Genomic DNA, 9912 nt, shown 5'->3' with positions numbered 1-9912 from the left:
TGTAATTTAAAGGCACATGACACTTATGAACAGTGCATCATATAGACTCTTGCAATTTGCAGCTTTTCAGATCTGGTGGGTTTCCAGAAGGGATTTGAAAAAGATCAGGAGGGGACTTGGGGAAGCAGAGTCATGGATACAGCAACAAAGACATTACAAATGGAGAGGAATTAGGACAATAAGGACAACAATACTGAGGTATAGGTTCACTCACAGGACCCGACTTTCTGATTTTCCTGATGGGTGCTCGACCCCACACTCCACCCCAGACCCCGCCCCCACTCCATCCTTTCCTCCAAGACCCCACCTCCACCCTGCTCCCCCACTTCCCATCCATTCCTTCCCCTCCCCCGAGCATGCCCTGCCCCCGCTCCTTCCCCTCCCCCTCCCCCTCCCCCTCCCCCTTTCCCCCAGTGTCTCCTGCCTCCAGCTTCTCCCAGCTCAGCCTAGGTGCCTCGCCAGGCCAAACTGCCCTGCTCCTGGTGCCCATCGTGCGGGGCTTGGACACGCAGAGAGCTTTGTGCCTGGGGGTGGGGGCATGGCCCAGATTGGGGACAGCCAACACCAGATCAACCAGCCCCAGTGGGTCCGGCTCCTCAGCTGCCTTGGCCATAGCCTGGCCCTCTTCCCCCTTAGTGCGCTGAGCTGTTTCCTCCCCACGCTGCCCCACGGATGCAGGCTGGTCCCCCACCCACACTGCCCCTGGATGCTGGCCCCTCCCAGTCGCTGTTCTGCAGCCCAGCAGCTGCCTGAGAGAACCTGGCTGGGGAGGTGGCTTCCGCTCCCTGCCACAGCCCAGTTGCTGGGGTCCTTAGCTGAGCAAGCGGAGAGGGGAGCCTCTGGCTCGCTCGCCTCCGGCACCCTTGCCCAGGGGTGGGAGTGGCTCTCTCAGGCAGCTGCCAGCCTGCCATGCTGAAGAGCAGTTTCTCAGTCCAGTTTCTCACTCTCTGGTCCTGCCCCTTCCACTCCCTGCCAGTGAGTGAGCACCCAGGTTTTTTTTGTGGGTGCTCCAGCCCCAGAGCACCCATGGAGTCAGTGCCTATGTGTTCACTGGCACTGCCAGGCATCCCAGGGGATCAACAGAGAATGCATAACCTAGTTCAATATATTATGTTACTCTGGTCATACTCATTCCCCAGCCAACAGCACTAACTTCTGGGACAGCTCAGGAGTTAGCTGTCCCCTGGTGGAGTGAGGAATTGTGGGCACTTTTCCTGCAACCCGCTTGTGGGCAGACTTCCAGACACTGGCTCCCTGAACCCTGGGATATGTCAGTGTGGCCAGCATGTCCAACGGCTGAATTAGGACTTACATATAGAAAATATTAAATTACCCTTGACTGATCTCAAAACAGATACAAAATATTGAAAAGGAAAATATTCAAGCCTTTGGAAGCATCCCTTCCAGGCTTTATGTCTGTTTTAAATATGCTGCAGTGCTGTGACAAAACAGTTTTACTATCATTTATTTGAAAAAAAAATGCAGGAAACATCCCCTTGTTCTTTTGCTCTTCAAATCCTCGATCACCCAGGTTACATTCCGAGCACAATGACATGTTACAGCTGTAATGATGACAGGCTGCTTGATCTTGTATTAAACAGCAATTTTACTTTAATTGTTGTTTTTCATTGCTTAAACCATGGCAGCCCAATACTCCGTTGTTTCTGGCAATTCATGCTGACCATGCATCACACAAACAGCTCCTTTACTTGGTCTCTGTTTCCTTACTCATTCCCAGGGCCGGCTCTACGTTTTTTGCCGCCCCTAGCAGAAAAAACAAAAACAAAAACAAAACCCTACAGAATACACTGCCGGCGGAGAGAACAGGAACATCGGAGGGAGCTGCCGCCGAATTGCCGCCATGGGAAACAATGGAGAGGTGTTGCCGTCGAATTACTGTCAGGGCTGCTGCCGGAGTGCCACCCCAAGAACAGCCGGAGTGCCGCCCCTTCAGCAGAGCTTCCCCAGGCACCAGCTTCCTTAGCTGGTGCTTAGAGCCGGCCCTGCTCATTCCCCTATTATTAAAGGCCTTATTACTGTGTCATCTCTTAACAAGTATGCAGACATGGCATATGTACAAATCCAGTTTTTTATTTCCTATGCACTGCATGCTTACATTTCTAAGAACACTCCTGATGTGCAAAGAGCAGCCACCCCTTTGTCTGTAGTGGTTGTTTGCCTGTAACAGAGGATGCACATACAAAACAGTCTTCAACAATATTATCTGATCTCTTCACCTTCTAGCTTTTGAGGCAGTTCCAAAACACAGGTGGCATTGTGCTCGTCTTTAAAAATGCGAGTAAGAAGGATGGATTTTCATTTGCTGCCATGAGCATAACAAGAGAAAATAAAAGTTTGAACATAGATTCCTCCGAAGAACCTATAGGGATTTATTTGCTGGAGTTTGCATTTCCATTGAAAAGCTCATTGTGGCCCCAGAGTATTTCTTTCTGTTCTAATGGTCTAGTCAAGTGCAAACGTTTGGGGCCTAGCTTGTTATAACTGCTTTTGAAAGTAACGTGCCAACCCAGAGCATGGCATAATGGAATCATTTATTTTTCCTGACCTCCTTACTTCTGCTGGTACCTTTTTGATTATGTAAAGTGATGAATCAACCGACAGCAACTTCAGAGACTTCCTGGCTTGCACAAAATCCCACTCTTACTGCAACCAAGGTGCAAGCAATGCACCCACTAATGAATTCATCGGAGGGCGGCATTCATTGTTTGGAAGGAAGCAAGGCTAGAATTACACTAAACTTTTGTGTCTAAGTCCTAATTTGGGAGACTGGGTAACTATCTAATTATTTTTTGTTTTTAAAGAAGTCAATACATATTCTCAGTGTGACCCCATTAAAAGCTATAGTGCCATCAAGTTTCACGTAAGAATGTTCATATTATCACGTCTTTTGGCTTTCCTACATTACTTTCAGTGTGTCATGTCTCTTCATATACAGCATGTGCTGAGGGACTGCTGGAATTCAATTATCACCCGTCACTGTTATTTATATTGATTTGTAGATCATCCGTTGTGACAAGTTCATTGTGCAGCCTTAACAGGCCTTAATGGCGTTACTGTTTATTAATAGTAATGCACCAGTCAACTTCAAGTCTTACATTAAATGTAAGTTAGTTCATTGTCTGAAAGCTCAGACAGTCTGAAAGCCAATGTATGGTAGGTAGGGGTGACAATAAGACTGTCACTAATGTGCTACAACACTGCCCTTTATGCTAAGCCTCTACAAACATGACAAGGAACAATTCCTCTAATTAATGAGCTCCCACAGATTATTTTTCTTCTACTGATTTCTGAGCATAAAAAGCAGTTTCTTCAAAAGGACAATTAAGTAATAAAGAGGTGTAAGTAATCGAACATTTGTCATACAAATAATTGCCTGTTAATGTTCCTAACGTGCTAACCATGCTTTCTAGTTCTCATTCCTTTACAGTGTTCTTTGCTACGGCGTGTCTCCTTGGCCTGTACAATTCCTCCCTGCCCAGCTTTTGGGCTGCTTCTGCAATGAATGACTGTGGTCAGTAGATAGCACTGCAGCATACAGGATCTTCTGAGCCAGTTTAGCACACGTCTGGTGACAAACAATAAAAAGGGTGAAGATTAACATTCCAAATGGTTAGCACGTCAGAACAGAACACTAAACCCAAGAATATTACAGAGAATAGAGAGGTGAAAAATCATGTGCGCCACGGGGCTCTTTTTCTGGCCAGCTGTGTAGAGTTTTATAATGAGGGCAGAGTTCACTGTCGATTATTGCGGGGAAGAGTTTTCATGGAAGGCTATTTTTCTTTCATTCCTGAATCCCTGCTCTATTAAAGATCCATAGGAAAAGTGTGTTACATTTCTGTTGAACAACGCTGAGCCAGTTGTACCATGAGGCAGGAATGTTTAGGAACAGGACAACATAATGGATAAACAAATGTCCTGAATTGCTATATGATGGGTTATGTTTCACAGTGTACGCTGTTTACTGTAGCGCACCAGCAATATTAGAGGGAAATACAGCTGCACGGTTCATACAAACCAGTATACTGGCTGTTTACAACATTTAGAGGCCTAATTTCCAAAATGAAGCTATGTGTGTTTGCCTGGATGTAGATTTGTATATTTCCCCTCTGTGCTGTGATCCTGGCCATGTGACAGTTAACAAGTTGGGTTATTTTTTTTATCCAATACAACATGTACTGATAATTCCAGGAGGAGGTGGCCTTGAAAAAGCCATAAAATTTAATCAAGGCATGGAGCCAAGCTGTTGCATGAGCCTGGGAGGGAGTAGGTGCAAATTCTTTTTCAAGATGCAGATACCAGCACATCAGACTTATCTGTAGCAGCACAGCTCTGCTATGTGAGTTACTTACTATGACAGCAGAGTCCAGTATCATTTACAAGCCCCTTCCAGAAAGTGTGCTGCTTCCTGGTATGTTGTTCAGTGGCACTGAGCACCTTCAAAGGAATACATTTATGTGCTCAGTTTGCCATTTCCCTAGTCTGTTATGTTTCCCCACAGGCATCAGTCCATACATTCTTTCCTTACTAGGGAATGAGTTGCATTTTTTAATAATATGTATATTAAAGAGAGAGATGCACGAGTATGTTATTCCTGTGAAATACAATTAGGATTTTTTCCCCCCTTTCTTGGATTCAGTTTTCTAAGTGAATTCAGCAGGAGTTGCCACTTTTGATGATGAGATGTGACCTGTTTTAATCACCACTGTCCACTGTCAAGCCTGTCAGGCAATTTAGCTTCAGGTGCATAATGGCAAGTTATTATAGGGAGAGAATCATTTTAAGTTTCTAGACAGTGGGAGCATTCCCAGAATCCATTACTGCCTGATTAAATTACCCAGATTTCTGCGTGTGAAGGTTTGTTACAGCAGCATGTAATCCATGGGAGTAACTAATCATATCATATTGATTTAGATGCTGCTAGAATGGGAAATCTAATTGTAATACTGTGAAAGCTTCTCAGGGAATCTGTACTAATGATTGCATTTGTAATCCCATTTGCAGGTGAAAGTTCTAAAAGACATCCGTGAGACGAATATCAATGCTGCAGTTTTGGACAGTGCATTGGAAATCAAGCTGCAGAAGGTGAGGCTGCTAGAGGTTATCTTGATGACTCAGTAGTGCCACAAGGTTCTACCATTCTAGCTTACCCCTCTGCTGTTCTCTAAAATACCTACAGAAAGAAATATGTGGGAAAGTTGCATGCAAATATGAAGAAAATCTGAAGGATTTGACCTTCAGTCTTGCTAAACCTCAATATTCATTTCAGTAAGGTTGCTAAACTTTTATCTGTGCTTTTAGGTTTGTGTAGAGAGTGATATCCTTGATCTCCTCCCTCTCCACATATGAGAACAAACGGGTCTGAAAAACACTTCTTATTCAGGGCAATGAAATGAAGGCCTGCTTTTTATCTGGAGTGCTTTGTGGCTCTTTAGTTACTCTTTAGATGTTAAAAAGAAATTCTATAATCCTTTATTGGGTTCAGTGACTACCAGCAACTTAACCTTGTGTGTGTGTGTGTGTGTGCGTTAGGCTATCCAAATTGTTTTCTATTTAGTGAAATGTATGGGTCATTTACTATAGAGCAAGTATATTTAATGTTTTTAAACTGTTGTCTGTGTAATGTTGAAGTGGGGTCACCTGCAGACTGTATAAATACAATACAATGGCTCGTGTAGCATACTTGTTGACAAGGGATTATTTTACTAAACCAGGATATTCCCTCTTCTGAGCTGCAGTGATTGTGTTTTAGGAGCAATGTAAGCAGTTATACAGCATATCAAGCTAACTCATTCTTATCACTCACAAACAAGGTTTGTGTGTTAGCAAATGATTAGATGTGCAAGATGAGGACAAGTGATCTGACCGGTTACAAAACAGTTGTGTGTACCATTCTTTGGAAAGAGTTTCATATTCTTTCACAAAGCAAAAGCAAGGATTCCACTGGGCCACCAGATCATTCTTTTGTTTTCAGATGAATTTGGGACCGATGAAAATGACTGACTTGACTAATAGCAAGTGACTGGAGTTTTCTCACAAAACATTTAAAGCCTAATTTGCAACATCGTTGTGCCTTGGGTGTTAACTCAGTCCATTTTTTGATACAGAAAGAGACTGACATTTGGAGACAGAATAATCATCCCCCTTAAGAAAAAGGTTGTTGTTGGACTTTGTCTCAGTGGACTTTGTCATTGGACTTTGTCTCAATGGACTTTGTCTCAGTGACTGCTTCTTGGAGCAGCTGGTACAGGAACCCACAAGGGGAGAGGCAACTCTCGATCTAGTCCTGAGTGGAGAGCAGGATCTGGTCCAAGAGGTAACTATAACAGGACCACTTGGAAATAGTGACCATAATATAATAACATTTAACTTTCCTGTGGTGGGAAGAACACCTCAACAGCCCAACACTGTGGCATTTAATTTCAGAAAGGGGAACTATGCAAAAATGAGGAGGTTAGTTAAACAGAAATTAAAAGGTACAGTGACTAGAGTGAAATCCCTGCAAGCTACATGGACTCTTCAAAAACACCATAATAGAGGCTCAACTTAAATGTATACCCCAAATTAAAAAACACAGTAAAAGAGCTAAAAAAGAGCCACCGTGGCTTAACAACCATGTAAAAGAAGCAGTGAGAGATAAAAAGGCATTTTTTAAAAAGTGGAAGTCAAATCTTAGTGAGGTAAGTAGAAAGGAGCATAAACACTGCCAAATTCAATGTAAAAATGTAATAAGAAAAGCCCAGTGGTGAGCTAGAGCCGGTTCGCACCGCTTTGCGCGAACCGGTTGTTAAATTTAGAAGCAGTTTTAGAACTGGTTGTTAGGGCTCCCTGAGCTCCCGGCCGGGGAGGCTCCCCCGGCCCCTCCCCCGCCTTCTCCCCTCTCGCAGAGCCTCAGCGTGCGGCGCAGCCGGCGCCAGCGCTCTGGACCGCTCCTGGGCAGCTCTGGAGCGCCTGCCGCTTTGAGCGAGCTCCAGCCGGCCGCGCGGCATCCACACATGCTGCCCTGAGCGGCATGGTAAGGGGGCTGGGCCGGAGCTGGGAGGAGGGGTTGGATAAGGAGCAGGGAGCGGTTGGAGGGGACGGAGGTTCTGGGGTGGTCAGGGGATGGGGAATGGTGGGGGGGTTGGGTAGGCAGTCGCCACCCCAGAAAGTTCCAGCCAGGCTGGAGCTCGGCTGGGGCAGCCCCCCAGGCCAAGGGGGCCCCGACTCGCGGCGCTAGGGAGGGTGCATGGTGTAGGGCTCAGTGTTATAGAAGGGGGCGCTTGGAGACAGGGCCGGCTCTAGGCATCAGCAAAACAAGCAGGTGCTTGGGGCGGCACGTTTCTAGGGGCAGCATTCTGGCGCCGGCCATGCCGCCCCTAGAAATGTGCCCCCCGCCGCCCCAGCTCGCCTCCGCTCCGCCTGCTCCCCTGAACCCACTGCCTCTCCCTCGCCTGAGAGGGAGGGGGGAGAAGCGGAGTGGCGGCGTGTTCAGGGGAGCAGGCGGAGCGGAGGTGAGCAAGGGCAGGGGGTTGTGGGGGGAAGTCGTAGGAAGCAATGGCGGGGGGGAAATGTGGCACGCTCAGGGGGAGGCGGTGGGGCTGGAGATTTGGGGAAGGGGCAGAGCTGGGGGTGGGGTGGGGCACGAAAAAAAAGCTGGGGCGGCCAAAAATTTTTTTGCTTGGGGAGGCAAAAATCCTATAGCCGGCCCTGGTTGGAGAAGGGGCTTGGTGCTAGAGGGGGGTGCATGGAGCAGCACCGTTTGGGGGGTACAGGGCTATGGAAGGGCTGCGGGACCCCGCGTCCTGTCTTGGGGCAGGGGCCGTGCTGTGGCTGGTACCTGCGCTGCGCAGCCATCCGGACAGCCGCTCCGGGGCCCTGCGCACAGAGGCCGATCCGATGCCACCTCACTCAGCAGCCGCGGCCGAGCTCCATGCTGCTTCCTGCCTGGCCCAGGAAGTGCGACCAGCTGCGCTGGGCAGGGAGATCAGGCACCATGTGACTGGGCGCTGCGTAGGGCCGGGGAGCCAGGCCTCTCGCAGCAGCAGCCTCCTCTGCCCTAGGAGCCGGGCAGGGCCGGCTGGTACAATGGCTGGGGGCTGCCTTGGGCGTGCTGGGGCGAGCCGCCCCCCCAGTCTCTCCTGCTCCTGCGTTGTGGGGTTGTCCGGCCTCTGCCGCTTGGGGGCACTCACATCCTGCAGTGGGGAGTTGGGCAGACGGCAGCCTTTGCCTGCAGGGAGCCGCCGCCCCACATGCCAGGAGCGACCCCACTGGTGCAAGGGCTGCAGGACTCCTGAGCCACCAGCAGGCACCTGGGATGGAGAACAGGCCTGGGAAGGGCACGGGGGCAGGACAGAGCCTGGGGGGGTGGGAGGTGGCAGGACAGAGGCACATCCCTTAAATCAGAACTTTTTATAGGGAACTGGTTGTTAAGATTTTGGCAGCTCATCACTGGAAAAGCCAAAAAGGAGTTTGAAGAACAGCTAGCCAAAAACTCAAACGGTAATAACAAAATGTTTTTTAAGTATGTCAAAAGCAGGAAGCCTGCTAAACAACCAATGGGGCCCCTGGACGATTGAGATACAAAAAGAGCACTTAAAGACGATAAAGTCATCGCAGAGAAACTAAATTAATTCTTCGCTTCAGTCTTCACACCTGAGGATGTTAGGGAAATTCCCAAACCTGAGCCATCTTTTGTAGGTGTCAAATCTGAGGAATTGTCACAGATTGAAGTGTCACGAGAGGAGGTTTTGGAATTAATTGAGAAATTTAACAGTAACAAGTCACCGGGACCAGACGGCATTCACCCAAGTGTTCTGACAGAACTCAAATGTGAAATTGTGGAACTATTAACTATGGTTTGTAACCAGTCTCTTAAATCAGCTACTGTACCCAATGACTGGAAGATAGCTAATGTAACACCAATATTTAAGAAGGGCTCTAGAGGTGATCCTGGCAATTACAGACTGGTAAGTCTAATGTCAGTACTGGGCAAATTAGTTGAAACAATAGTAAAGAATAAAATTGTCAGACACATAGAAGAACATAAATTGTTGTGCAAAAGTCAACATGGTTTTTGTAAAGAGAGATCATGTCTTACTAATCTATTAGCGTCCTTTCATAGACTGAGAACTGGTTAAAAGACAGGGAACAAAGGGTAGGAATAAATGGTAAATTTTCAGAATGGAGAGGGGTAACTAGTGGTGTTCCCTAAGGGTCAGTCCTAGGACCAATCCTATTCAATTTATTCATAAATGATCTGGAGAAAGGGGTAAACAGTGAGGTGGCAAAGTTTGCAGATGACACTGAACTGCTCAAGATAGTTAAGGCCAAAGCAGACTGTGAAGAACTTCAAAAAGATCTCACAAAACTAAGTGATTGGGCAACAAAATGGCAAGTAACATTTAGTGACACTAAACTGGGAGGAGAGGTAGATACGCTGGAGGGTAGGGATGGGATACAGAGGGCCCTAGACAAATTAGAGGATTGGGCCAAAAGAAATCTGATGAGGTTCAACAAGGACAAGTGCAGAGTCCTGCACTTAGGACGGAAGAATCCCATGCTCTGCTACAGATTAGGGGCCAAATGGCTAGGCAGCAGTTCTGCAGAAAAGGACCTAGGGGTTACAGTGGACAAGAAGCTGAATATGAGTCAACAGTGTTCTGTTGTTGCCAAGAAGGCCAATGGCATTTTGGGATGTATAAGTAGGGGCATTGCCAGCAGATCGAGGGACGTGATCGTTCCCCTCTATTCGACATTGGTGAGGCCTCATCTGGAGTCCTGTGTCCAGTTTTGGGCCCCACACTACAAGAAGGATGTGGAAAAATTGGAAAACGTCCAGCGGAGGGCAACAAAAATGTTTAGGGGACTGGAACACATGACTTATGAGGAGCGGCTGAGGGAACTGGGATT

The 9912-nt window shown here is 47.4% G+C and overlaps 1 long non-coding RNA gene across 1 annotated transcript in view; it reads left to right on the top strand.

The window, feature by feature from the left end:
- Nucleotides 1-4828: 4828 nt before the first annotated feature.
- The window catches only part of LOC122466550, a 52582-nt gene continuing 47498 nt past the window's right edge, over nt 4829-9912 (top strand). Inside the window, exons 1-2 of the long non-coding RNA XR_006292164.1 lie at nt 4829-4878; nt 5026-5106. This is a non-coding gene — a long non-coding RNA (uncharacterized LOC122466550). The remainder of the gene's footprint in view (nt 4879-5025; nt 5107-9912) is intronic.

Source organism: Chelonia mydas, chromosome 1 (genome assembly GCF_015237465.2).
Source record: "Chelonia mydas isolate rCheMyd1 chromosome 1, rCheMyd1.pri.v2, whole genome shotgun sequence".
Taxonomy (NCBI): Eukaryota; Metazoa; Chordata; order Testudines; family Cheloniidae; genus Chelonia; species Chelonia mydas.
Note: the sequence above shows the minus strand (reverse complement) of the source record. Positions and strands in the feature narration are given on the sequence as shown.